We start from the raw sequence: 24365 nt of genomic DNA on the forward strand, positions 1-24365 counted from the left end.
CGACATGAGGGTGGAGCTTGAGGTGGGAGGAGGGGATAGGTGGGCGGAAGGACAGGTTAGGGAGGCAGGGAAGAGCTGGGCTGGCTTTGAGATGTGGTGGGGGGAGGGGAGATTTTAAAGCTTGTGAAGTCCACATTGATACCATTGGGCTGCAGGGTTCCCAAGCGGAATATGAGTTGTTGTTCCTGTAACCTTCGGGTGGCATCATTGTGGCATTGCCGGATGCCCTGGATGGATATGTCCTCTGAGGAATGGGAGGAGGAGTTGAAATGGTTCGTGACTGGGAGGCGCAGTTGTTTAGTGTGAACCAAGCGTAGGTGCTCAGCAAACCAGTCCCCAAGCCTCCGCTTGGTTTCCCTGATGTAGATGAGGCCACAATGGGAACAGAGGATACAGTATACCACATTGGCAGATGTGCAGGTGAACATCTGCTTGATGTGGAAAGTCTTCTTGGGGCCTGGGATGGGGGTGAGGGAGGAGGTGTGGGGGTAGGAGTAGCACTTCCTGCGGCTGCAGGGGAAAGTGCCGGGTGTGGTGGGGCTGGAGGGGAGTGTGGAGCAGACAAGGGAGTCATGGAGAGAGTGGTCCTTCCAGAAAGCAGATAAGGGTGAGGAGGGCCTAGGTGTGGTGGGGCTGGAGGGGAGTGTGGACCAGACAAGGGAGTCAAAATGGTACCCAAAATGGTAGCCTTTCTGCTCCTCTGATGCTGCTTGACCTGCTGTGTTGATCCAACTCCATACCTTGTATCCCAAAATTAGCCCCACTTGTCCCTGCCTCCCTAACCTGTCCTTCCTCCCACCTATCCCCTCTTCCCACCTCAAGCCCCCCCCCCCCCCCCCCCCCCCCGCATCACCTACCTACTAACCTCACCCTGCCCCCTTGACCTGGCCGTCCTCCCTGGACTGACCTATCTCCTCCCTAACTCCATATCTACACTCTCATTTACTGGCTCCATCCCCACCTCTTTGACTTGTCTGTCTCCTCTCCACCTATCTTCTCCTCTATCCATCTTCTATCTGCATCCCCCTCTCTCCCCATTTATTTCAGAATCCCTTTCCCCTCCCCCATTTCTGAAGAAGGGTCTAGGCCTGAAACATAAGCTTTCCTGCTCCTCTGATGCTGCTTGACCTGCTGTGTTCATCCAGCTCTGCACCTTGTTATTTCAGATTCTCCGGCATCTGCAGTTCCTACTGTTTCTGAAACAAGTATTCCATCACAATTTTGATTGTGCCTTGTCGATGATGGACAAACTTTGGGGAGTCAGGAGATGATTTATTCAATACAGGGTTTGTAGCCTTTGATGTAAAGGTTGTTACCTCCAATGATGCAGCAACCCTTCAGCATTGCACAAGAGTATTAGCCTAGATTTTGGAGCTCAAGTCCTAGGGCTGAAATTTATTGTTAGTAACATGGATTCAGCCCAATGATTGGAGGAACAAGAGGAAAGCCTGTGTCCTCATTCCAAGAGGAAGCTGCATTATTTAAGCACAATTGATCGACATCGGAGATTTGATAGAATTAAATATGATGAAAGGTGGAAATCTTGTATCTGAGCACTGCTGGTTAAACAGAGGCCAACAGTGCTCTCTATTATAGTCAGCACCACTAGAAGCAATAACTGTTGCCAGTTTTCATACAGACCTTCAGCAGGAATCATCCAGGCAATTTCAAAGTTGTAAGAAGAGGGTGTGGGATATAATAACAGGGATCTTTTCGTCAGCGGGCACAGCTCTTCCAGTATACAGTCCTGCGATTGGGCACTAAATGCCTCTGAAAGCAGCACCAACAACACTGCCCCAACTCCCCCATTCTGCTCCTCCATTAGGACACTGGAAATCCACCAACATCGCTTGGTAACATTAGAGGCACAAGAGTCCCATGTGAACTCAAGAGAATCTCTGTGGCACCACTATATTTTAAAATAGAAGCTAGGTACTGGAGATACCAATGATCTGAAATAAAGTTCACTTCCAAAGAAGAGTCATGTTGGACTCAAACCACTAATTTTGTTTCTCTCTCAATAGAAATTGCCAGTTCTGCTCAGTTCCTCCAGCACTCTCTATTTTTATACTTCAAAATCCTGGTTGTCTTGGGGATAATAACCTTTAAGTGGCTCAGTAAAATCTAATTAACCATCACAAACAGAAACAGTAATTGCTGGAGAAACTCAGCATATCTGGCAGCATTTGTGCAGAGAAAGCAGAGTTGATATTTTGATTTGTTTCGGAACTGTTAGGTTAGGTTACATTTTACTATTTTGAGATCAAAAGCTGTTCTCCCCACTACCCAACAGCATGTGACATCAGATTTTGGGCAGTGCTAAATAATACCCTTTCGGTTGTTGTAAGCTGATTCCTCACCACAGCTCATCATTATGAGGTGATCCATCTGCTTTTCTTCAGCAGAGAGCGGTGGGAGCTGGGCGGAAGTGAAGTTGGAGCAGAGAGGCAGTTGGGAAGGTAAGTGATTGTTATTTAAACACTTACCTCAAAGCCCCAGGTCCTACACAGTAGGGCCTCCCTCCTCCCTCCTGCCCTCCTCCTCTAACCTAATTAAAAGTCCACAGACTCGCAGCAGGAAGAGCGGGAGTGTCAATCAGAGGCCTACAGGTGGGTGAGCCTCTGCTTTAAAGATTAGAAAATGCCTATCTTGACCGGCGGAGCCCTCTATTCCTGTTCCAGCAGCAGAAAGAGCGGGAGCTCTAACCGAGAAGGACTCTCATGTGTTGTTAAGGTAAGCCTTTTCAATTTATATTCTTGTGTATTGTGTGATTGATTAAAAGTTTAATTGCTTAGTTGAAAAAGAGCGTAGCAGAAAAGTACGAGAAGGCATTTAAATACATAAATTGTAAAAGTTAACTAAATAAGTAGTAACGGCTGGACAGGTGATGTGCTGTAGCTGTGTGATTGGGAGCTGGCTGATCCCATTGTGAACGGCAGCGACCACATCTGCAGCAAGTGCTGGTTGCTGGAAGAACTCCAGATCAGAGTAAATGATCTGGAATCTGAGCTTCAAACTCTGCGGCACATCCGGGAGGGGAAGAGTTACCTAGACACTTTATTTCAGGAGGCAGTCACACCCAGTAGTTCAAATAGTTCAAATTCAAAAAATGTTCAGGGACAAGGTGTGACAGTAAGTGAGGTAGGTAGGGGGATTTTGAGTTCAGGAGCCTCAGCCCTTGACCTTGACCAACAGGTATGAGATTCTTGCTCCCTGTACAGATGAGGAAAAGGGCTGTGGACAGGATGAGCCAGCTGGCCACGGCACCATGATGCAGAAGGCCATTCAAGAGGGGGGAGCAAAAAGACAGGTAGTTGTTATAGGGGATTCTATAATTAGGGGGACAGATAGTATCCTATGCAAGCTGGATCAGGTGTCCCGCATGGTGTGTTGCCTGCCCGGTGCCAGGGTGCGGGACATCTCCGGCCGGGTTGAAAGGATATTGGAGCGGGAGGGGGAGGATCCAGTTGTTGTGGTCCATGTTGGGACTAACAACACAGGCAAAGCTCGGGTAGAGGATCTGTTCAGGGATTATGAAGCACAGGAAGGAAATTGAAGTGCAGGTCCTCAAGGGTCATAATCTCTGGATTACTGCCTGACCCATGTGCTAATTGGCATAGGGAAAAGAAAGTCAGGGAAGTAAACATGTGGCTAAGGGATTGGTGTGGGAAAGAGGGATTCCATTTCATGGGGCATTGGCATCAGTTTTGGAACTGGGGGGGATCCGTACCGTTGGGACGGCCTCCACCTGAACTGATCTGGAACCAGTGTTCTAGCGAAAAGGATGAATAGGGTGGTCAGTAGGACTTTAAACTTCTGAGTCGGGGGGAAGGGAAAGTGAAAGTGACAGGGAGTATGGAGTTAAATGGAAAGATAAGCAACGGGATAGCATGTGTACAGGTGGGTTTAAGCTTGAGGCAGACTAGGAATACAGCAAAAAGGAAGGATAGCTTAAGACATCTCAGGACTTCCAATCTCTCTAATAATGATAAGGAAGTTAGCATTAAGGCACTTTATCTAAATAATCGTAGTATTCGCAACAAAGTAGATGAATTAGCAGCACAAATCCTCTTGAATGATTATGATGTGGTAGGCATCACAGAGACATGGTTGCAGGGAGTTCAGGACTGGCAGTTAAACATCCAAGGATTCACAACATATTGAAAAGACAGGGAGGTGGGCAAAGGGGGTGGGGTTGCCTTGTTAGTTAAGAATGAAATTAAGTCTACGGCACTGAATGACATAGGGTCAGAAGATGTGGAGTCTGTGTGGGTGGAGTTGAGGAACCACAAAGGCAAAAAAACTATAATGGGACTTATGTACGGACCTCCTAACAGTGATCAGGACCGGGGATGCAAGATGCACCCGGAAACAGATAGGTCATGTCTGAAAGGCAAGGTCACAGTGATCATGGGGGACTTCAATATGCAGGTGGACTGGGTGAATAATGTTGCCGGTGGATCCAAAGAAAGGGAATTCATGGAATGTTTGCAGGATAGCTTTTTGGAACAGCTTGTGATGGAGCCCACAAGGGAGCAGGCTATTCTGGACTTAATGCTATGTAATGAGCCAGACTTTATAAGAGACCTTAAAGTAAGGGAACAAATAGCAGGCAGCAATCATAATATGGTAGAGTTCAGTCTGCAGTTTGAAAGAGAGAAGGCAAAATCGGATGTAATGGTGTTACATTTAAATAACGGTAATTACAGGGGCATGAGAGAGGAATTGACGAAAATCGACTGGAAGCAGAGCCTAGCGGGGAAGACAGTAGACCAACAATGGCAGGAGTTTCTGGGTGTAATTGAGGACAGTGTACAGAGGTTCATCCCAAAGAAAAGAAAGATTATCTGGGGTGGGATTAGACAGCCATGGCTGACAAAGGAAGTCAGGAAATGTATCAAAGAAAAAGAGACAGCCTATAAAGTGGCCAAAAGCACTGGGAAATCAGAAGATTGGGAAGGCTACAAAAATAAACAGAGGATAATAAAGAGAGAAATAAGGAAGGAGAGGATCAAATATGAAGGTAGGCTAGCTAGTAATATTAGAAATAATAGTAAAAGCATCTTTCAATACATCGGAAACAAACGAGAGGCAAAAGTAGATATTGGGCCACTCCAATTTGATGCTGGAAGGCTCATGATGGGAGATAAGGGAATAGCTGAAGAACTTAAGTACTTTGCATCAGTCTTCACAGTGGAAGACGTGAGTAGTATGCCAACAATTAGGGAGAATCAGGGGGCAAGGTTGAGTACGGTAGGCATTACAATAGAGAAGGTGCTAGAAAAGCTAAAAGGTCTAAAAATTGATAAATCTCCTGGCCCCGATGGGCTACATCCTAGAGTTCTGAGGGAGGTGGCTGAGGAAATCGCGGAGGCTTTGGTTGTGATCTTTCAAAAGTCACTGGAATCAGGGAAAGTCCCAGATGATTGGAAAATTGCTGTTGTAACTCCCTTGTTTAAGAAAGGATCAAGGCAAAAGGTGGAAAATTATAGGCCGATTAGCCTAACCTCGGTAGTTGGTAAAATTCTAGAATCCATTGTCAAGGATGAGATTTCTAAATTCTTGGAAGTGCAGGGTCAGATTAGAACAAGTCAACATGGATTTAGTAAGGGGACATCATGCCTGACTGTTAGAATTCTTTGAAGAGGTGACAAGTATGTTAGACCAGGGAAACCCAGTAGATGTTATCTATCTAGACTTCCAAAAGGCCTTTGATACGGTGCCTCACGGGAGGCTGCTGAGCAAGGTGAGGGCCCATGGTGTTCGAGGTGAGCTGCTGACTTGGATTGAGGATTGGCTGTCTGACAGAAGGCAGAGAGTTGGGATAAAAGGCTCTTTTTCGGAATGGCAACCGGTGACGAGTGGTGTCCCGCGGGTTCAGTGTTGGGGCCACAGCTGTTCACCTTGTATATTAATGATCTGGATGAAGGGACTGGGGGCATTCTGGCAAAGTTTGCCGATGATACGAAGATAGGTGGACAGGTAGATAGTACTGAAGTGGTGGGGAAGCTGCAGAAAGATTTAGACAGTTTAGGAGAGTGGTCCAGGAAATGGCTGATGAAATTCAACGTGAGCAAATGTGAGGTTTTGCACTTTGGAAAAAAGAATACAGGCATGGACTATTTTCTAAATGGTGAGAAAATTCGTAAAGCAGAAGTACAAAGGGATCTGGGAGTGTTGGTCCAGGATTCTCTAAAAGTTAACTTGCAGGTAGCGTCTATGATTAAGAAAGCGAATGTAATGTTGTCGTTTATCTCAAGAGGGTTGAACTATAAAAGCAGCGATATGCTTCTGAGACTTTATAAAGCTCTAGTTAGGCCCTATTTAGAATACTGTGTCCAATTTTGGGGCCCACACCTCAGGAAGGACATACTAGCCCGGGAGCGTGTCCAGCGGAGATTCACGCAGTTGATCCCTGGAATGGTAGGTTTAACGCATGATGAACGGCTAAGGATCCTGGGATTGTACTCATTAGAGTTTAGAAGGTTGATGGGAGATCTAATAGAAACTTACAAGATAATGTATGGCTTAGAAGGGGTGGACACTGGGAAGTTGTTTCCGTTAGGCGGGGAGACTAGGACCCGTGGGCACAGCCTTAAAATTAGAGCGGGTAAATTATAAATGGAAATGAGACAACATTTCTTCAGCCAGAGAGTGGTGGGCTTGTGGAATTCATTGCCATGGAGCACGGTGGAGGCCAGGACGTTGGATGCCTTCAAGGCAGAGATCGACAAATTTTTGATTTCACAAGGAATCAAGGGCTACGGGGACAGTGCAGGGAAGTGGTGTTGAAATGTCCATCAGCCATGATTTAAATGGCGGAGTGGACTTGATGGGCCGAATGGCCTTACTTCCACTCCTACGTCTTATGGTCTTATGGCCTTATAAATTTGCTGCTACCAATCTCTTTCATGGTAGGGATCTACAAGATCTGCTTGCTCTGATGATGTAGAGAAAAGCCATGCGGTAGACTAATGAGAAGAAGTCTTGTCTTAAACAAAAGGTGGCTCATTACATACAGAAACAGAAATTGCTGGAGAAACTCAGCAGGACTGGCAGCATTTCAAGTGCAGTGACTTTTTGTCCATTCTTCAGTTAACTCTTTCTCTACAGACTCTGCCAGACCGGTTGAGTTTCTCCTGCAATATCTGTTTTTGTTTTAGGTTTCCAGTATCCATGGTTCTTAATTTTCTGTAGTTCATTGCATGATAGCAACTGAGTACAAATGCCATCGGCATGATAGACATCGCTACTGTGACTTTTAAGTCTTAATCTTTTCAGACCAGAAGCTGTTCTCTCTGGCCCAGGTCCATGTGACTTTGGATATTGGACAGTGCTCAATGCAATCCTCCACATTTACTCATTCAGACCCTTACACCCTCATACAAACCAACCCATACCTTGCACCCTCTGGGACTGGAAAGTTCCATGCAGAATGCTGTACATTGTCCTGGAGTTTCAGTTTAAATTAAGAGCTCCAAACCCTATTATAAGGCTTTAATCCACAACCATCTGACCTAACATTGAAGGTTTAAAGTTTCTGAAGAGATGTTTTGGAGAACGTAGAAGAGCTTCAGTTCAGACCAGAACAGACAGTCGACCTAAAAATATCCATAGAGAAAACAGAACTAACAATGAAGCCATCTGAGCTAAAATTAGGAAATGTCTTATTTTTTAAATTCATTTATGAGCCAAAGCTGTCGCTGGCTAGGCCAATGTTTATTGCCCATCCCTAATTGCCCAGAGGGCAATTTAAAAGTTTGTGGATTTGGAGTCACATGTAGGTCAGACCAGGTAAGGATAGCAGATTCCTTCCCTAAAGAGCATTAATGAACCAGATGAGTTTTTTCCCCAAAAATCGACAATGAAATCATAGCTTTCCTCACACTCTCCAAATTTTCTCACTCTTTCTATATTTTTATTGAACTCAAATTCCACCATCTGCCATGGTGGGATTCTAAGCCCAGTCCCGAGAACATTACCTGAGTCTCTGGATTAACAGTCTAGTGATAATACCACTAGGCAGTCACCACCCCTTCGAAAGCACAAAACCATTGTGTGTACTTATTTTTCTGAACCCATTAAAACCTGTTAAAAATTTGACTTTTTTATGATGACAGGCAATCCTGGGCAGTCTGAGGATTGTGCACATTTAGTCAAAGAACTGTCAGATATACAGCAGCTTCTGAAATGGTGGCACATTACCACCAATAACAACAAACTTAACGTGAAGTATCCTTTGCATAGATTCTGGTTTGGCTCTGATAGTAACATTCTCACATTTACACCAGATAGTTGTGCATCTAAAAGATTTGAATCCATCCTCTAGATTAACAATCCAGCACAATATCGGAAATGTTGTGCAATTGATGAGATAATAAAGACACTTCGAACAAATGGCAGCAATTCCCGAAAAGCAACGTGAAGTTTGGTCAAGGCCTAATCATCAAGTCATTCAACTTTTTGCTGTTTATTGGATCTTGTGTGCATTTTTTCTATCTCTTTTGCCAACATGGTAAACATTGACAGCATGTCAAATGTGACTCATCATGAATCAATCACTTTGGAGGTCTTTCTGTTGCAACCTAAATGCAAATCCTTGGTTTCAATCGTTTCATTGTTCTGTAAATAGCAGATTTCCTAAAACTTGTGCTATATGCTTCAAATTCTTTTTGGAAAGTTTCATGTTGAGATGTAGTAAAACTAAATTTCACACAATAACTTTTGGTTTTCTCAATGTTAAAATAAGCTGAGGGAATATCTTTCTGCACTGTTCGTTCCCTGTGCCTTTGCGATTTTGCACACACACTTTGTAAAAATGCAGTTATTCATCTCTGAAATATCACTTTCTTTCTAACAGTTAATAATTCTTTCTGTGAAGCCTTGGGGGAGCAGAAGTTGCTGTCTGTAATTGCTCATAATAATACTCTGTTAAATCAATGCCACATTTGGTTCACGCTTTCATTTGTTGGATATTACCACTTATGCTATGCTTCATTACAGTCAATAAACAGAATAACCAGAAGCTAATCGGCCATGAAATATGGAATTGATTTTGTTTGGCCTTCAATGTATTTAAAAATTATCATAGCATGTGACATTATAGTGTGGCAACTGAGTTATTCGAGTAAGCTGTTCTTGGAATTGAGCCTTGCTGAAAATTCTCAGAGGAGAAGACAGTGTCCCTTTCAATTTGTTTTACAAGTGGAAACCTGCTGAGCTAGCCAACTAAATTGTGTCCCATTTAGTTAAACATGTTGACATAGTCATTTCTGTGTATAGAGCTTAAGTCTTGCCAAAAAAAAATACATCATGTCAAAGCTTTTCGTCATGAGCTCATCTGGACAATTTACAAGAAATACAAATGTAGAGGGAAAAGCACTATTTGTACAGTACAAGAAGAGAGGGCTGACTGGTTGACAAGTAGAATCTATGTGGTAGAGGCATTACAATTAAAACTGTGTCAGTTAATGATGACGGATAATTAACTGCCAACATTTGTTTAAATTTTAAACCATAAAATTTGACTTTGATTGGTCAGGATATTGATTTAAGAAATGATTCAGCGATTAATTTGTACCTTTTATTATTGAGTTAGAATAAGTACAATGTGTTATTTCTGTCTACAAAGAACAGGGCCCTATATGTAACTTCCATTACGCTCAAGTGTGCCACGCTGTGATCCCGACTAATAATTCTAAATTGTTGTCAACATAATTCTGTGCACACTCAGAATTATTTACAGTCAATTTGTTTACTTTAGAGTCAATATGCCTGGTTTAAAATTTAAACAATGGTAGCAGTAATGGTGCATTCTCCAATGTGATATCTCAAGAAAATGTTTTCTATTTGCCAACCACTTAGCACTTTCCTCTCATGCACTATGAATATTGTTTTTCCTTTACATTTGTATATCTTGCAAACTGTCCTGCTGAATACCAAATAAAATACTTCAGTGAAATACACATTTTCTTGGCAATTGTGTCCCATTTAGTTAAACATGTTGACATAGTCATTTTGGTGTATAAAGCTTAAGTCTTGCCAAAAAAATGATACATTATGTCAAAGCTTTTCATCATGAGCTCAACTGGACAATTTACAAGAAATACAACACCTTATCTTCAAAAAATGTCAAGATGGCTTGATGGTGGAGGAGATTTTGACGTTGCCCTGTTGTTAATGCAGAGGCTGAGGGTGATAATCATCATCATCATCATCATCATCATCATCATCACCTTCACGTGCAGTTGTGATTGCAGGGCTAGGGTGAAAAATAATTAATCCTGAAGTGGATGGCTGTGGTTCGTTGTCTTCTGACTAATCCTCGGGGGTTGGCTTAAAAAAGACACCCAGTGGAACTCTTTCATAATTGTTATTTGTACATGTACCCCAGATCAATAATAAGTCTTGTACACCTATTATTCCATGTGTTGACCTAAACTGTGTTAATATCTAACACTGTCTCAATTCTATAATTCCTAACCTCGTTCTCAAACCCATTTATGGACACATCCCTTTCTATCTGTACAGCCTACTCCAATGCTACAACCTTTGAAAGTCTCTGAGCTCCTCTAATTCTGACCACTTGCACATCCTCAATTTTATTTGTTCCAATGCAGTCGGTTCTGCTTTAACACGTCTTCCAGCAATGCAAATTGGCTATAATGCTTCTGAAGAATAGAGGAATGCTATTTCTAAAACACAAACCTGCGTTGGCTATACTATGATTTCATTGGTGAGTGGGGGAGTACGCGCTGACATCACATGATTGTTACGCAGGGTTTCTCCTGAGCATGCGCAATGTTAACACTGAAACATTCTCCACACTGGCATGACATGATCATTTCACAGGCTTTGTCCTGAATATGCACAATGTTAGCACCGAAAGAGCCTCCACATTTCTTCATGAAAGAAGAAAATGGGAAAAGCATCAAAAACTGGGTGTCTTTTTTAAGCCAACCCCCAAGGATTAGACAGAAGACAATGAAACACAGCCATCCACTTCAGGATTAATTATTTTTCACCCTAGCCCTGCAATCACAACTGCACGTGAAGGTGATGATGCTGATGATGATGATGATGATGATGATTATCACCCTCAGCCTCTGCATTAACAACAGGGCAACGTCAAAATCTCCTCCACCATCAAGCCATCTTGACATTTTTTGAAGATAAGGTGTTAAATTTCCTTTTCTTTCATTATTAGCTATGAATTAAACATTTCTTCAAACTGTGCTATCGTTTGTGTTAGGCTTTTGAGTGATTTTTAAGACGGTCTGCCTCAATCCCACTTTTCCCATAGGCCCTGTTATTTCTATAATGCAATTTTCTGTAATACCATGTTGCGCAGGAATGCAACTATTGCATTAATGCGGACTGTATTGAAAACACTGCCTTGAGGTGGCTAGACTTAAACTCTAGAGCTCCCTCTCTAATATCTGCCTCTCGGTCCTCTTTTAAGACATTCCTTCAAAGTTCTCTAGTCAAGCTTTTGATCATTTATCCTAACATATCTATATTGTGTTTCAGTGTCAAGCTTGTTTATCAGTGGTCCCATGAAATGTTTTTGGGTATTGCTATGCTGTAGGATGCAGTATTCACAAAATCCTTAAGTTGTATTGCTAGCTGATCTTAGCCAGGAAAGCCTATGGAGTGCTAACAGCAACACTAATTCTTTTGGTTGACTGAGGAAGCAAATATGAGCCAACGTCCCTAATCCTGATTGCCTCCCTATTTATTTCAGAATCCTCTCCCTATCCCCCTTTCTGATGAAGGGTCCAGGCCCAAAATGTCAGCTTTTGTGCTCCTAAGATGCTGCTTGGCCTGCTGTGTTCATCCAGCCCCACACTTTGTAATCTGCCATCCAGTAATGCCTGCTAGAAAATCCGGGAACGTGGATGTTGATTAAGGACAAGCTTGGGCTCAGTTGTAATAGCCTGCAATCAAATAACCTGATGACATTTACCACTAGACCACCAGCTGTGAAGTCAAACTCAACAAAGCAACCATAGGAGAACCAAAGAAAATTTGGGGAAATGTTAATGCAGAAATACGAACATTTGATTGGTTGAAATTTACCAAAAATGACTTACATTCTTTCATTTCTTTGTTTTGTTTCCTTCTTTGGCTTCCTTGTAGCCACTTTTCTTCACTCCTTCTTGTGTTTCCTTTGGTGCAGCGAAGTAATCTTCCAACTGTGTTAGCTCAACCAAAGCACCACTATAGCCACAGAGCTAAATGCTTCTTTATGGTCGATCAAAACTGTGACTTTATGCTAAAATCAACTAATTAACCAACTGTTTAGTGAAAATTTGATGATCTCAAATGTCAATTCTCATACAACTCTTATGCTAAATGAGTTAACTTCCAACCTCCATACGTATTAGTAAAGCAATTAAGGCTATTAGTATATAAATATGGCCAAAAATCTTCCTATATCAATTTTGTTGAATACTGTAATTTCATTCTATTTATTTCGTACTTCAGACAGATACTAAGGAACGTGACTGATGAAAGATTACATGGTTATAGGGATAGCTTTCCTGATAGGGAAACTATAATTGGATTTATTAAGGCCAGTAGATTCTGTGATTGTTACCACTGTTTGAATTAAGATTTACATAGCAGGAATACACTGTAAGTAAGAAATCCTAGTTTCTGAACCTGAGTCCTCCATAATGAACTGTTCATATCTTTTTTGAGAATGTGGATTGTAGATGATTTTGCAACTGTTTTAATGGAAAGAGATTTGTGTGATCTGTGATTTTCAAATAGTGACCACTTCAGAAAAACTCCTGATGTGCACTTCTAGTTCTTAGAATCTTAGAGTGGAAGTAAACTGTTCACTCATTGAGTCCACACCAAACTTCTGAAAAGCAAACCACCCAGTCCCACTCCCCTTTCCTATCCCTGTAACCATACATTTCCCACGGTTAACCCATCTAACCTGTACATCTCTGAACTGTGGGAGGAAACGAGCACCAAAAGGAAATCCATGCACAAATCCCACACAGTTGCCGGAGGGTGGAATTGAACCCATCTCCCTGGCACTATGAGGCAGCATTACTAATACTGAGCCACCATACTGTCCCAGTGGATGTTATTTAAGAAAAAAAGAGGGGCCAAGCACAGGACGCACCCCTCGCTCTTTACCAAATACAACCATGAGACCATTTAGCTCAACCTGAACCACAACATGTTTAGACAGCATATCAATTTATCTCAAGGAGGGCACTTGAACTGAAGAGCATTGTTTGGTATTGCATTGAAATAATAGGCTGGTATATGCATTTGAGTTCTTAAGTGGAGGCACATGCTACTGAACATAATCTATATTTTCTTGCGTTCGGTGTTTCGTATCCATAAAATTAAAAGAGAGAAACCTTAAAATACACAGCAGGGTTATCCACATCTGAAGAGAGAAGGCACGGGTTAATATTGCAGACATAGAAACTTGGTTTTCTCTGTTTCGCAGGCACTGTTGTTATAGATGTGAGTTTGCTCGCTGAGCTGGAAGGTTAGTTTTCAGACGTTTCGTCACCATTCTAGGTAACATCATCAGTGAGCCTCCGACGAAGCGCTGGTGTTATGTCCCGCTTTCTATTTATCTGGCTAGGTTTCCTTGGGTTGGTGATGTAGAAAGCGGGACATAACATCAGCGCTTCGTCGGAGGCTCACTGATGATGTTACCTGGAATGGTGACGAAACGTCTGAAAACTAACCTTCCAGCTCAGCGAGCAAACTCACATCCAGAACCTCAACCTGAGCTACAAAATTTCTCAAAACTCGCTAACTGTTGTTATACTTCATGACCTGCATATGTTAATTCTGTTGGAATGGGAACAATGTAAATTTTGCACTGTCATCTCAGTTCCATGACTGTAGGGTAGGTCAAAGCAGGTTCTACAATGTTGGCTGCCTTTTCATGCTGTTGACTGTTGTTACACCCAGTAAGGAACTTAACAGCATGTGCAGAGAGAATGTAATGAAACCAGCCTGCTCTTCTGAAAGGGAACATGAACCTCTTAAAGGTAAGTTGCACTAAATAATATCGCAGAATTTAAAGAATGGTAAAGTGACAATCAGGGCAGACAGAAGGTTCCAGGGTGAAAATTTCAGTAGTGGAAGCATTAATGTAGAGGTGGGCAGGAGGAGAGACACTGTGAATCTGTGTTGGGGGCCAGTGATCCCTCAAGGACAACCCTTGGAAGGAATTGGGAGGAAATGACTAGAGGAATGAATTCCTGGATTTGATTTTGATTTGATTTATTGCTGCCACGTGTACCTAAGTACAGTGAAAGGTTTTGTTTTACTTGCAGTACAGGCAGATCGTAACATACAAGGACATACAAATCATAGGGTTATTGAACAGTGTGAGGCATACAAAGTTACGGCTGCACAAAAGCATTCAGCAGTCTAATAACAGTGGGGAAGAAGCTGTTCTTGAACCTCTCAGTACATGTGTTTAAGCTTTTATATCCTCTGCCGGACAGAAGAGGTTAGAAGAGATTATAAGGGGGTGAGAGTTGTCTTTGATGGTGTTGGCTGCTTTTCGCAACAATGAGGATGGTTCTCAACATTATGGGCTGGACAGCAACAATGTTTGTCACTTTCAGCCTTGCCAAGAGCAGTTTGTTCAGACTTTACCTTCCATCCTTCCTGCCAGGACAACTTCATCCACTACCTGACAAAATGAGCAAGATGCTGATGGTATGATCGCTTGCTTCCCAGGCCACGCCCCCTTGACTCTCACCAACGTTCCCCATCTCAGTTCCTATTTCCAGATGCTCAAGAACTGCTGCTGTCCAAGTACAGCAGGTAAGGAAGACGGAAATAAAGCATAGAACTTAGGAAAAAGTCACAACAGTTGGTCTGACAATCGCAGCCTCCAGCTTGGATACTGCTGCAGCATTCACTTTGAAAACAAGTACATCAGCTTTTGGTTGTGGGGAATAAGTGGGCAGTAGCCAGCGTAAAATTAAAGAATAATTCAGCTCACTGCAACAGGAGGCAACAGAGGAGCTCTGCAGCGGAAGACACACATGATGGTCGTGCACACTATGTTGTGAGTCCCACTGGCTAGCCACTAGACAGCCTCTCATCATATGAAAGAAGAATGGAGAAATCTGAGCCCAAGCTGACAGAGTATATCACGCAGAGCCTTGCTCCCTACACAGCCTCTGCAATCTGCATGTTCTGTTCCAGGCCCAGAGACATTACAAATGCAGTCCTCCATACTTGCTGTAGCTTTCATATAATCAGGTCACCTACTTGCAAACCCCACCTAACCCCACCCCACTCCCAACACCAATCCCAAGAGAAAATAGCAGAAGTCTCTGACAAACCTGGGAACTGATCAGGCCACCCTCTAAAAGTCACTGTAGACCCTTTACAATTGCAGAAGTCCCTCAAAATTACCTTAACCATCAAGTTAGGTGTCTGTCCTGTTAAAGTTGTAAGTGCAGCATCCACCTCGCAGCTCAAAACTGGCTCATTATAAAGTCATGAATAAATTTGTTGTCTGAATCTGCATGGTCCAACTTAGACACACTGTCATCATGACAGCCAACAGAAGAAGCATCAATGAATATTCAGCACGTTCAAAGGGCACTATTGAAAGCCATAAAGTGGCATCCGGCTAACAGTCCTATGTCCTTTGTTATTATTATAGTGTGTCTCCAATAGCAGGGATGCCATCAATTTTTACAAATAATGCAAATACCACTCGCTTATAAGGATCCTGAAGTGGCTTCTCATCATAAGAGACTTTACTGAACTTCACCAAGCGTATCGTGTACTCATTGATCAGTGCTCTACATCAATGGCTTGAATTCAGTAATCCCCACATTCTTTCATTATTTTGACCATTCAAGTGGACGTATCAATTCTTCCATCACTATTCATTCAAACGCCAGGAGTGTCTTAGCAACATCTATCCCTTGCACAATACCTAAAGTGGCTCACTTAATTGACCACTGTTTGTGGGACCTTGATGTAGATGCGCAAATTCATTGCTATACTTTCTACATCAGAACAATGATTGTACTTAAAAAATGCTAAATTAAATGTGAATTGCTATATGCAAGATCATTCTTAATTCCTCATTCATATTTTTTGTGTAATGCCTCTAAAAAGCCAAAATAAGGTCATCATTGGAATTCCTTAAATTTTTTTTAGGTATTTTTTATCTAACCTATTTTTCTCATTAATCTGTACAGAGATGTTACCATGCACCATTGACCAAATGGTGCGATTTCCCTGGCTTTGCAATTGATCTTTCATTCGTTCATAACTAATTAGTCTAATAAATTACACTGCCAGCTAAGCTGCTAATTGTTAGTTTGAGAGAAAACAACCATTTTGTTGTGTTTATAATGCTTTTAAGAAATCTTGTATCGATAACAAAAATAACTCTGCATGATATTTTTATTCTAATCAATGTTCAGTTTTGCTAAAGGCTTCATTTGGATTCAGCATTTGTTTTCCTGATAGTGATCTGAAGAATAGACTTTTTTTAACTTCACCCATGCCATACAGAGAAAGTAGATAAATGCATGAGTGCTGAGCTTCTTCTCATATCCATTGGAACTGTTTTATTGAAAATGGCATTGTCTAGCTAGCAGCTGACCACAATCGTACCATCAATAACATGTGGATTCTAGAACAGATAGGTAACATAACTTTAAGAAAGTTACATGCCATAAAAATGTGTCATATTCTGGAATAAAGGTGTCCACCTTGTCTTCAGAGATAGTAGGAACTGCAGATGCTGGAGAATCTGCGAAAGCAAGGTGCAGAGATGGATGAACACTGCAGGCCAAGCAGCATCATAGGAGCAGGAAGGCTGATGTTTCGGGCCTAGACCCTTCTCCTTTTCTTCACCACCATGACTTCAGTCACTGTCTGTGAAGTGATGTCATGCAGGATGTTCTGTCAGCTTGTTATTTATAGAATCATAGAGTCTCTACAATGTGGAAGCAGGCCATTCAACGCTTTGAGTCCACACTGACACTCTGAAGAGCATCCCATCTGGAGTCATACGTCCTACTCTATCCCTGTAACCTCACATTTCCCATGGCTAATCCACCTTACCTGCACATCCCCGGATACTATGGGAATTTGGCATGGCCAATCCACCTAACCTGCACATTTTTGGATTGTGGGAGGAAACCAGAGCACGCAGAGGAAATCCACGCAGATATAGGGAAAATATGCAAACTTCACTCAGGCAGTCACCCAACAGTGGAATGGATCCCAGGTCCCTGGTGCTGTGAGGCAGCAGTGCTAACCACTGAGCCACCGTAATGAGTAAGCACAGAACTCAGGTTATGTGTAAATCTGTGATATCACAACAATGTAAACAGTTCATGTTGTTATTAAACTTCAGGACATCTGTCTCAACAAGAATCCAATCTTTGTGGCTTTTATCGTGCAAGTTAACATATAGGATAACACTGAAATCATTTCATACAGGCAGTGATGTTTAACCCAAGAATCCATGTCAACATATAATTAACATACAGGGAGAGGTCAAAATTTACCCTTAGTCTGCAATATGCTTTGTACACTGTAATTTCAATGGTCTTTAAACAAGGAGAAGCTAAAGTAAAAGTAGATAAACCATCGTCATTAAATATATCTCTCACCCTGGCTTGGAGATTAAATAGAACTTTATTGCCTCTATACTACTATTCCAGCGATAGTTTCAATTGAACATCAGTGAGGAAAACAACAAAAGACTTTGGGAAGATACAGAAAATTGGAATTGGCAGACCGATGTATGATTAAATTTAATGTGGCATAGTGTGAAATAATATACTTTGGGAAAAAGAAACAAAAAATTACACTTAATGGAAAGACTGTGAAGGTGATGGATAAACAGGGCAAACCTATTTGTTCTAATACACAAGTCCTTGAAAGATGCCAGTGCTGACAAATAAAACCAATTAGCGTACCAATAAAATGTGGATATTATAAATGAGGGTTATTGAGTCCAAACATAAAGAAGTAATGATTAATTTATATAAAATATTAATTAAGTCATTGTTATAGCATCCTATCCATTATGAGAAGGAAATATGGAGTGTATGGTATTGATTCACTTGGGAAGAAAAATTATAGCTTTGAGAAGAAATAGGATATTTTGGTTATTTTCACTGTAGCACAGAAAATTAATTGGGGATTTTACAAATGTGTCAAATTTTAATAGAAGAATTTTGGATGGTGATTTATAGTCAAAAATAGTCATCATTTTAAAATAAATACTAAGTAGGGAGAGAGGTTTTGACAAATTTCTGCATAATGGAGGATGTTAGAGCTGACAACATTTTGTCACAGAGAATGGACACCATTGTATTCTTTAATGTGGTATTTATTACCTCTTTGAAAATCAGCAAGACTCAAATAGTGGAAACAAAGCAAGGCTTACACTGAGTGTTCAAAGCCTTGTGCAAATGATCGGTCTATGCTGAAACTAAATTGACCCAGTTATCTTGCTTCTTACTTTCCTCAATAGCAAAAAGTAGAGAATGTAAAGTGGCAATCCATCAATTTTCTGGTTCTCTTTTCCCAAACATCTTATGTTTCCATGACCATACTAGCAAAGAACTAATTGTAAAAGTGCCATGAAAATGACTTCATAGTGAAAGCAGCTCCCTGTATGCTCTGTCAAAAACAACAAAGCCCATCTTGAGATGTAGTATTCCTGAGTGTCTTCCCTGCAGTAGGTTAATTACCAATAAAGATAAGGTGCTGTTATATCAGGTCCATTATCTTGATTCTGCCTTGTGTATTGCATTTTGCTCTAGCAGGATATCTTTGCCTGATGCAGCATTACTTACGTTATCACTTGGAATACAATAAAAGGTATGGGTGATGTGTTCTTGAAGATTCCAACAGACGGTCATTACGGATCACTAATACACACAAACTTATTGTAAGGTCCAAGGGAGTGTTGCCGAACAAAGAGATCTTGGAGTCCAAGTCCATAGTTGCTTGAAATTCGAATTGCAGGTAGGCAGGATGGTGAAGAAAGCATCTGAAATGCTTGCTTTTACTGGTAGTGCATTGAGTATAGGATTTGGGATGTCATGTTGCAGTTGTACAGGACATTGGTAAGGCCACTTTTGAAATATTGCATACAATTCTAGTCTCCCAGTTATAGGAAAGATGTTGTGAAACTTTAGTGGATTCATAAGACCATAAGACCATAAGACATAGGAGTGGAAGTAAGGCCATTCGGCCCATCAAGTCATGATTCAGAAGAGATTTACCAAGAGGTTGCCAGCGTTGGAGGGTTTGAGCTTTAGGACGAAGTTGAATATTTTCCCTGGAGCATCAGAGGCCGAAGGGTCTGTTGCCAAGTTGTACATCTCTATGACTATAAATATTACACTCACAGGCACGTCAGCATCTGGACCAATTTTAAACTATTTGGTTAGCAGGAAAAGTGTGCTTTCATTAGTATAACAACTTTTAGCTGATCTCAAATAAGATAACATCTGAGAAATGCTATGAAACAGTGACAACATTATGAGCATATCTCTTAAAATAATACTGATCATGACTGTGAATCATAACCCAACAGGTTGGTCTCTAATTGATATTGCAATCATATGTGTTTCCCTTACCAACATTGCAGCCAAACACCCAATCACTCAAACATTGCATACACACAATTATAGACTTGTTTCAAGCTGATATATAAAGGCTATTAAATTTTTCAGTAGCCAAGATATAAATTTGCTGACTCCATGGGTGTGATTCTGGAAAAGCAACAGCAGGTCAGACAACATCCGAGGAGCAGGAAAGTCAACATACTGGGCCAAAACACTTTGTCACCACTTGGGAGGGTGGGGGCAGCAAAAATATATAGAGGGAGAGAGATGGAGCAGGTGGAAGGGTAGGAGAGATGGTGATAGGTGGAAGCAGGTAGGGGGTTATTGTGATTGGTCCATGGGAAGGGTGGAGTGAATAGGTGAGTAGGAAGATGGACTGGTTAGGTCAGGTCAGGAGGAGCAGGGATGGACAAGGGTTAAGTCTGGGGGTGGAGGGATTTTGAAGCTGGTGGAGTCAATGTTAAGGCCATTGGACTGTAGTCTTCCAAGATGAAATATCAGGTGTCATTCCTCCAGTTTACATTTGACCACACTCTGACACTGGAAGAGGCCAAGAATGGACATGTTTTCAGGGGAGTGGGGGTGGGGGGGATTCAAATGGATGGCAACCAGAAGGTCAAGTTGTTCGCTGCATGCAGAGCTAAGATGCTCCACAAACCCATCCCCGAGACTGCATTTGGGAGACCACATTGGGAGCAATGGGTGCACTAATTAAGGTTAGATGAAGTGCGGATGAATCTCTGCTGGATCTAGAAGGATTGTTCTGGGCCTTGGATGGAGGTGAGAGGAGGGGTGTACAGGCAGGTGTTGCAGCTATGGTTGCAGGGAAAGGTACTGTGTGTGGTAGAGGAATTGGAGGGGAGTGTCGAGCTAACAAGGGGGTCACGGAGTGAATGCTCCCTGTGGAAAGAGGGCAAGGCTGGGAAGGGAAACAACTTTTGGGTGGTGGTGTCTGATTGTAGGTGGCAGAACTGTCAGAGGATGACGCATTGCATTTCCCATAGGCCCAACCAGACCCCTCCACGATACTCTTATTCACTTGGCTAAACTAGTCCTCAATCTGAACAGTTCATCCTTCGATTCCTCTCATTTCCTATAAAATAAAGAGGTGGCCCTGGCCCGAGTTATGCATGCCCTTTGCAGGTTTTGTGAAATGGCCCCTCTTCTGCAACTAAACCGATAAGTTCTCTCACCTCTTCCTCTGTTATATTGATGACTGCGTTGGTGAGGCCTCATGCTCCTGTGAGGAGCTCGAGCAGTTTATCAACTTCACTGACATATTCCACCCCGCTGTCAAATTCACCTGGACTATTTGTAACACCTCCCTCCCTTTCCTGGGCCTCTCAGCCTTCATCTCTGGAAACTGACTCAGCACTGATATCCATTTCAAACACACTGACTTCCACAACTACATTGACTACACCTCATCTCACTCACCCTCCTGCAAAAATGCTATCATATACTCCCAATTTTTCTGTCTTTGCCGCATCTACTCCCAGGATGAGGCATTCCACTCCAGAACATCCCAGATGTCCTCCTACTTTACGGATCATAGTTTTCCCTCCTGTGATATTAAGGATTCTATCAACCGCATCCCCTCCATTTCCTGCACTTCTGCCCTCAAACCCCCTCCCCACAACTACAATAAAGATAGGGCCCCCTTAGTCCTCACGTACCACCCCACAAACCCCTCAAATTATCCTTCCAGATCTGACAGAGATTCACCTGCCCTTCATCCAACCTGATCTATTGCATAGGCTGCCCCCAATGTGGTCTCCTCTATATCGAGGAGACCAAATACAGTCTCAGAGACTGGCTCACAGAACATCTGTGCTCTGCATGTAACAACCAATCCATCCTTCTGGTTGCCATCCAATTTAAATTACCCCTCCCACTCCCCTGACAACATGTCCATCGTTGGCCTCCTCCACTGCCAGCGTGAGGTCAAACATAAACTGGAGGAACATTACCTGATATTTCGCCTTGTAACCAATGGCTTTAACATTGATTTCACCAGCTACAAAATCCCTCCAACGCTAGCCTTACCCCATGTCCAGCACTCTGCCTCCTGCCCTGACCTAACATGTCCATCTTCCTACTCTGAGATAACAAGGTGTAGAGCTGGATGAACACAGCAAGCCAAGCAGCATCAAAGGAGCAGGAAGGCTGATGTTTCAGGCCAAGACATCGTCCTACTTTCCTATCCACTCAAACCTTCTCATGGACCAATCACAATAACCCCTTACCTGCATCCACCATCTCTCCTACCCTCCACCCCTGCCCTCCAATCCTCCTCCTTCTATTTATTTCTGGGTTCCCTTCCCCATTCCCTGCCCTCATGAAGAATTTTGGCTCAAAATGTTGGCTTTTCTGCTCCTCTGATTCTGTCTGACCTGTTATGCTTTTCCAGTTTCATACCTCTAGACTCTGGCTTCCAACATCTGCAGTCCTTATTGTCTACAAAATTTACTGGCTGTCTTCATCTAATCTGTAAACACTGCAGGCTTTGTCATCAACAAGTCTTTTACAAACAGCTCTTTTTTGGATTAAATGTGTTTCCTGCTGATGTCTAGAAAGCTATCAACATCTCCCTCCCTCACCAACTCTTCAGCAGGAAATAGGATTTAGAATGAGTCATTGGCTGAGCTATAAAACGGTGTGTAATCAATCATGTTTAATTGGTCTTTGCAGACATTATTGTTCAGATCTCATAAAAGATATGTTGCTGCAGTTTCTTCTAGGCTGCTGACATCACCTTTGGTATTCTTACTCATCTCCATGTTTTTCTAAATGGGGAATTGTTGTAACCATAAACAGCTACAAAATGAATTTTCAAGAACTTTTCCTTCAAATTTGTTCTAGTGTTCACCTGTCAGCGACGACAGTTCTGAATGTGGTGCAGCGTGAATATTTCTATGTATCATATTACAATGACGTTTTGAACTTTATTGGAAGCAGTTCATAGAATGGCCTTCAAAATCCTTCAGCAGGAGTAGTGAGAATAGTTAAATTTACATGGCTTGCTGAATAAGGAAATGGTTATGAAAGGGTTAATGTTCATGTTACTTTGGCTCAGATTTTTTATAAGGCAGCTGGTTCCTGAAAGATTTAACTGACATTAATGTGTGTTCCCTTTTAGAGCCAAACAGTTTCTGTTCCAATCTCTAAGTTATTATTCTAGTGCAAAGTCCAAGTAAGTAACAGTTTTTTTTTCTGATGAAGGGTCTAGGCCCGACACATCAGCTTTTGTGCTCCTAAAATGCTGCTTGGCCTGTTGTGTTCATCCAGCTTCACACTTTGTTATCTCTAAGTAACAGTAACGTGCACCAACAGTTAAATTGGCCTTGGTGTCTCACAAAAGACTATCATATACCCAAGTGTAATGTAGACATTAAGTGAAATAAATCATACTGTTAATAAAGATTGAGCCTATCTTCTACCAAAGACTTAATGTGGGCATTTTGTCCCATTTGGTTTCAAAAACTTAGATTAATCATAATAAGAAAGAATAAATCTACCCAAGGCACCTCACATGTTTCAGTACGACACAAGCCAATATACACTATGCTAACAGAATTATTTCAGGAGTACAAAAGAAGCACAGAGAAGAACAAGTAAACATATTAACTTACTCTGTTGGTCCAATAACAAATCATATTTTAAGGCAACCAAATACAATAGATACTTTTTACAATATTGTAACAGCAATTGACAATTACTTTATTATTTAATATATTTATTTATTGCAAAAAGCATTATTTCATGGAAAAAAATACAGCTGCCAGAAGAACCTATTGATGACTTTATTAACAATTTTGGCACATTTTCAGAAGTTTATGGTTATGGTGGTTTATAACTAAAACTAATTTGAGACAAAATTTCTGTTGGAATTTCAGATACATCTCAGATATTGAACAATCAGAAGAAGGTCTTACACTGTGCAGATGGTGGTAGAAACTGAAATTCAAAATCAGCACAAGGGATAATCAACCTAGCTCATCAAAAATCATCAGATCTTTGTCAACTAGTAAAGGCTTGAGGTGCCTCAAGAAGGCATGCTTCACTTTGAACCTTCTCTGCTCAGTATAAGAACTCACAGAGAATAGCTTTGAGAAAGAAAATGTAAAATTACACGTAAGATTGGATAACCTACGCAGAATATAGCATCACAACTGTGAAGACACAATGGCTTTAAGAGGTATATTTTGTTCTGGTTTTTGTTTTGAAGAGAAGATTTGAGACAGAAGTACCGAGTTATCAATTCAAAGCCAATCAAGTAAACAGCTTGTGAGACTTCAGAGATTTTTTAAAAAGTTGGAACAATAGAAGCAGCCTGAATGGGTGGAGTCAGGCTCCCACAAAACCAAGGTTTTTGTTTAGGTTTCAGCAGTTTGGGGTTTGAAATTGGCTCTGGAAGCTGTTACATCTGTCTCAGCCATAGCAAAAAAGCAATTGCATGTGAGAAAATCAATTTTACTGAGTTTGCCTTTGCCAAAGATGGGATGAGATGTTACTATATTAAAACAGTTGCTGTTTAGTAGTTAAACAGTCTATTATTCTGTTAAGTTTTTCAAAAGAATTGAAATGGTACCAACACTTCTTTTATTTGTATTTTAACAGTAGGATAAAAAAAAAAGTGTTTCACTTTAATCCAAGCAGTGTGGCCAATCAAATTACTTAGAATACAGCATCTTATACTTGTCTGTAAATAAGATGACAGTTAGGTCTAGGCTATTTGAAGAGGATTTG

Source organism: Stegostoma tigrinum, chromosome 28 (assembly GCF_030684315.1).
Source record: "Stegostoma tigrinum isolate sSteTig4 chromosome 28, sSteTig4.hap1, whole genome shotgun sequence".
In the NCBI taxonomy this organism is placed as follows: Eukaryota; Metazoa; Chordata; class Chondrichthyes; order Orectolobiformes; family Stegostomatidae; genus Stegostoma; species Stegostoma tigrinum.